This window comes from Microchirus variegatus, assembly GCF_963457635.1.
Source record: "Microchirus variegatus genome assembly, chromosome: 13".
In the NCBI taxonomy this organism is placed as follows: domain Eukaryota; kingdom Metazoa; phylum Chordata; class Actinopteri; order Pleuronectiformes; family Soleidae; genus Microchirus; species Microchirus variegatus.
This window is the reverse complement of record NC_139814.1, coordinates 11,776,404-11,782,838: the sequence shown is the minus strand read 5'-3', so window position 1 is coordinate 11,782,838 and position 6,435 is coordinate 11,776,404.

Here is a 6,435-nt window from a genome sequence, read left to right as displayed (position 1 = left end):
GAAGATATCAGCAGTGCAATCTCACGTAAGGCAGCTCTTAAAGCAAGGCTAGGATTGCAAGAGAAGGAGCAGGCAGGGGCAGATAAATAAGACAGTCATTTGGCTGTTTCATTTTCTCAATGAGGGAAGCCAACCTTTCACTCCCACATGATGAGAGAGGACTGCATCGTTTAAAATGATGCGAGGGGGAGAGCGTGTCGGGGGGAGAGAGAGAGAGAGAGAGAGAGAAAAAGAGACATTTACAAGGACAGACAACAAAGAGTGGTCCATGAAGGAATGAGACTTCATCCCTCGTGTCGTTGGCAGAGTTGGGCACAGTAAGCAGCACGGATGTACAAAAGTGGACCAAAGATCAAGATCAAAAAACGCTGCAGCGGAGACGAACGCAAGAGGATCTCATCTATTATTCAATCACATCCATCTAATGACCGTCAAATTGAAAGACCACGGATAATCCTTAAGACTAAAATGCTTTTGATGTCTCCTCTCCCTTCGCAGCTGCTTTGAATTGCCAAGGCCTTATCTCCGACGAGACGACTGCCAATCTGCCAACAATCAAGTGGAGATAAAAAGCTCCTCAGCCACAGTTTGCAGTGCTCATTGTGACTGAGAAACTGAATTCACTCGTTGTGGCTGCACCAGAGTGGAGGCTTGAACCGATAATTACACTTATTGTGTGGCTGACTCGATCTTAGCAGATCAACAGATCTTTGTGTTTTATATGAAAGGTTTGAAAGCTCAGGTTCAGGTGTTTAAAAAGACGACGAGAGGCACAAATGAGTGATGATCTAAGATGAATGTGGAGAGAGATAACAGATTACGTTCTTTTACAGCTTCAATACATCGCCACACTGTGCGTCCATGGCCATTAGTATATGAAAAAAAGGGATAGTTCTTAAAAAATGGGCTGTAATTACATTTTATTCTTATTCCTGAAACAGGAACAAATGAAGATGATGATGAGTTTACACAGGACTGTTTTAATCTGTGGGTTAATTCACGTAAACAGCCTAATCTGTAATGTTTCCGTGAACATTTGTGTTTACAAGGAGCTACAGCTGGACTATGTTTACTACACTCCTGACTCACAGACTTGTCTGTGGTGGCTAAACTGTGTACAATTCATTCTGCCACTGTGAACCTTTGAATCAAGGCTCCCAGCAGGTGCAACGTAAACTTCCTGTCACGGGTTGTTTGCTGAACGATGTTCTTCTCTCCTCCCACTGTACAGAACATTTCTCATCTTGAAAATAAAGGATACTCCCTTCTTTTTTTTTTTCCTACCACCTTGTGGTCTGCTCCTGCGCCCCATCTCTCTCTCTGTTGACGGAGGCTGGCACGACATCCAAGAAAGAGGAGAAAAATGACAGAGCGAAGGCACAGGAGGAGGAGAGAAAGTGCTGATGCACAGTGAGAGCTGGACAGGGCCTTAATTGATCACTCGTTCAGGAAGAAGAGAAGGGGGATGGGAGGAAGAAGAGGGGAGGGTTAATGGGGGAAAGAGGGGGCATACTGGGTAATTCATCGGATTTATGAGGGACAAAGGCAGGGGAGATGGGCGCTCAGACAAGCATAACTCAGTCACAGACATCAAATGAAAGGCCACTGCCATATATCACATCACAAGAGAATATCCACCAGAGAAATAAACAGAATTAGAGAAATATTTTCACGCTGCCATTTGTGCATAAAGTGTGTGTGTGTGGGGGGGGGGGGGGTCCTGTGATGGTGTGTGGCCTTCACTGTGTCACTCAGTCTGTGTGTGCCAGACAGAGTAACGCGTCAGGAGTGTATTTATAGCAGTGAGCCGGTCCTTATTCAAACCCGGCACGACGTCCCGTTTGATGGGCTAACTCTGTGTCTGTCCGAGGTAGAGAAATGTGCAGAGCTAGCAATCTAGCAGCGCTTAGATTTATCGTGTTCACTCACATGGAATAAAAGGACGTGTGTAAAAACTGTAGTGTGTGTGTGCATGTGTGTGTGCGTAGATAGCTTCAGGGTTTGCGTATGTCCAGAATCAATCAGTGGTTGTTGTTTTTCTCTCCCCGTTCTATTCTCATTCAATAATAAAGCCTCTTTAATTTGACCAGATGGGTTATTATACAGAACCTCACTGGAGGCACGTTAGTGCCCCCCCCCCCACACACACACACACACTCACACACACAGCTCCATGACCAAGTAAATGGGTTGTTGATATGTAAGCTAAAAAGGATTCAGTCATTGAGAAGCATACAAATGAAGCAGAGGGGAAACTACAGGCCGACACAATAATGAAAACATATGAATGAATGAATGATGTTAAATACATTTAGATGTGTGTGTGTGTGTGTGTGCGTACGTGCGTGCGTGTGTGTGTGTGCACGTGGACACCTGCTCTCTCTCGCTGGGTTCCCAGTGTGCTGTGCTGCATGATCAAATCCCAACATCTTGCGGTTGAGGCCGATCAATGCCTTTTAATTACCAAGGGCCCAGAGCACTGGTCGATACAGCTGACGAGAAGCAGGGAGGGAGGGAGAGAGAGAGAGAGGGTGAATGGGGGAAAGGGAGAAAGAGAAGGGGACAGAGATGCTCCGGACGGTGATTGATGCTCACTCCTCCCTGTGAGACCTTCCCACAGATGCGTTGTTAGGCTTGATTAATCCTGCCGAGCCACATTGGCTCACTTTACACAGCACCGTTTAACCGGCCCAGGCCGCCGCGGTCACAAGGTTAAGTGGACACGAGGTATCGGCTCCGAGGAACACAGGCCTCTTATCCAATGAGTCAAGGATGAATGGTTAGTCTCTATAGAACTGAGTAAGGATTTATTTTTCAGAATTTTTTTTTTTTTTTCCCCTTGACTGGAGGGGAATATTAAAATGAAATGCATTCAGCAGTGCGAGCTAATCTACATACAGCTGCAGTGATAACTTTCCCTTCAACAATTGCTCGGCATAAAGTCATAAATGGATTTAATAAGGAATTTTACTCAATATAACAGCAAAGGAGATTGATTGAGTTTTATGAATGCCACTTGCGCCGTGAATCACGAACGGCGACTCGTCTGTTCCTTCATTCTTGTGTCATTAAACAGTGCCAAAAGACCCATGGAGGAGGCAGAGGGAATTCAAAAGGCTCGTCAGTGGAGCTGTTATGTGCTTCAATGTCGCTAATCAATCTAAACGATAAGATTCAGTGAGGGTGGAGTCATAATTCAGCCTGTTCAGGCAGAATCCTGCTATTGTCCTGACTTTATACAAACGGACATCTGTGTCCAAGATGTTTAGAACATTAGGAGAAGATGGGCTGACGTAGGGCAAAAGGCAGAGTAAGTACTGGACAGGTCACATCACAGGGTCACATAGAGACAAACAACCATCCACCATACAGTTAGCCTAATCCTCAAATCTGCATCTTTTTGGACTTGGAAACCAGAGAAGTCAGAGAAAACCCCACACACACACACACACATGTGCAAACTCCATGCAGAAAGACCAACTGTTCCAACTGGCTGCCGAATATTGAATACATTTAATTTGAATATCATGAAACACAACTGCTGATTATGCAACGTTTTAATAACTCAGCCGCTCGTCTCTCTCTCTCTCTCTCTCTGGAGAATGTTGCAACACTGTGCAACTCAATGTGTTCATTAAATGATGTTGACAAACAAACAGGGATCATCTCGAGCAGGACGATTCACAATTACAGATTCAGTTGGGCCGCATTTTCAAACCAAGAGATATTATCTTTGCATGTGCAAGTGCATGAACTCAAAAAGGTGCACGATGTAAGCATTTGTTTCTCTTTAACATAAGCTAAACATGTGTCATATATAACCCTATAGATGTCTCACAGTGCCTTTAACAGAATACAAAAACTATTAAACAGAAAACCTGTCAGACTACTGTAGGATAGTATGTAGGAATCTTTGAGCGACAGTGAAAAGTGTTTATTTAGTTTTCTCAAGCAATCAAGAACAGGCACATTAAAAGCTCTTTGCTTGTTTTGTGTGTTTGGAAACGACTGTATGAGTGTGTACAACTGAGAGAAACACACACACACACACACGGTTTTCACTGAAGTCTCAACACAAGGTCATTTTTCTCTCAGGTGTGACCACATGTTGAGAAACTAATTTGAGTCCGGGGACATTAATTCCAGCCGACAGCTATAATCAGTCCAGTGCTCAGATGACAAGAGGTCCCCGTCCTCCCTACATGTCATGCAATGAGCAGCTTTAGATCAAAACCCCCCATAAAAAGCTCAATTTATAAAAAATAAACTTAGATTACAGATTACAGAGTGGCATTTAAATGTTGTAGCAGGTTTGAGAGGAACACATTTTACCTTATTTGCAGGATGGATTATTATACAACGATGCATCACAAGTAATAATAAATCATTATCATCTTATATATTACATTATATACAGTCAGGTCCATAAATATTGGGACATTGACACAATTCTCTTTATTTTGGCTCTATACACCACTACAATGGATTTGAAATGAACAATATGTGCTTTAACTGCACACTTTCAGCTTTAATTTGATGGTATTTACATCCAAATCAGGTGAACAGTGTAGGAATTACAACACTTTCTATATGTAGCTTCCACTTATTAGGGGACCAAAAGTAATGGGACAGTGACTGAAAAGTTATTTCATGGCCAGGTGTGGGCTATTCCCTAGTTATGTCATCTTCAATGAAGCAGGTAAAAGCTCTGGAGTTGATTCCAGGAGTGACATTTGGAATCTGTTGCTGCTAACTATGAGATCCAGGGAGATGTCACTGTCAGTGAAGAAAGCCATCATTAGGCTGAAAAATTCTTAAAAAGAAAGAATGCACCGGTTTGATTTATGATTGTTTAGTTTGTCCCATTACTTTTGGTGGGAGGCTAAAAAGTGGGAGGCACATATAGAAAGTATTGTAATCCCTACACTGTTCAAATAATTTGGATGTAAATACCCTCAAATTAAAGCTGAAAGTGTGCAGATAAAGCACATCTTGTTTGTTTCATTTAAAATCCATTGTAGTGGTGTATAGAGCCAAAAAGAAGAGAATTGTGTCGACGTCCCAGTATTTATGGAGCTGACTGTAGATGTAGAACTAGATTTTATGCTAGAGACGGTATGTTTTTTGGAGTTAGATGAGGCAGTGCTGTGGTTATGATGACTAAATGACTACAGGCAGCATGCGTGTGCATACAGGGGCTTTGTGTTGGCAAGAAACTGTTTTTTAAAAATAACAAAACACTCATATGCATAAACAATATTCTGTTTTCTTTCTCTCGAGGAGAGAAAAGTAGTGGGGAAAGTCAAATGGCCAGAATTCTGCTCTCAGCTCACGGTTGGAGGCCTTAAATACAGCATAAACCACTGCTTTTGATATAAATACGGCGCCCCCGAGAATCAAGGCAGTATAATGCCATGAAATATAGTCTTATTTTAGTGCATCTATATTCCCTTACACCCTTAGTACATACCATATAGCAGTACATTTATCAGGTTTAAGAGGTGCAGTATAACTCACCTGGTAGAGCAGGTGGCCAGCAGGCCAAGGAGTCTCCAGTGACCAAAGGTTGAGTCTTTGCCAGGTCTTTTGCCATCTTCACTCTCTGCCTTCTCCCACTTGCTGTCCTGTTAATAATAAAGGCTTAAGATACCCCCAAAAATAACACTTGAGAGCAATAATACAAGACAGGATCTACCTTTTCAGCAGGAAACATGTCAGGCGTCTATCAGGACAGTATAGAGACCGTGTGAGGGAGCTCGAAAGAAACATCAGCAGAGCCAGGGCTTGATTGAGCTGAGTTGCATCATTTGAAAATAACGCTTTGTCTCACCACTTCTCCTCCAGCAGCTCCTGTTCATCACAGCGAACGACATAAAAGAAAAGATATTTGCGACCATCAAAATGTCACCGTGCCTCTTCTCCTGTGAGGATACTGCACCCGTGGACCTTTTATTCACGACTGTGCTCCCCGCTGAGGAACAGGTGCAGCATTATACTCTTTTTCCTAAAGAGCGGAGACCGTTTACAGGCAGAAAATGTGAAATAGCGTGGATATTGGATAATAAAGTATGGGGGGGGGGACAATCACTGAAGCAAAGTACCTCTACTCATAAATTACATTTCCACTTATCAACATGAAAGCAATCTCCTTTGCTCTATCACTTGTTGGGCTTCAAGTGAGTTGTGACGGCACTTTTCTCTTCATCTTAAACGTCTTATTGAGATGCTATTGAAATGTTTCTGGGCAGCAAACTGTCAAATCCAGGACTCCTTCACTTCTCATCCAGCAGGTTGTGGTTTAGAAGAAAAACTGTGTGAAACATTTTTGCTCTTAAAGATCCAGCAGCAGTAACTCAGCTTAACGTGCATTTCCATAAACGTCTCCCATGCACAAATAACAGCCGTCTCTCCAAAAGGGAAAGTGGCTAACGTGCC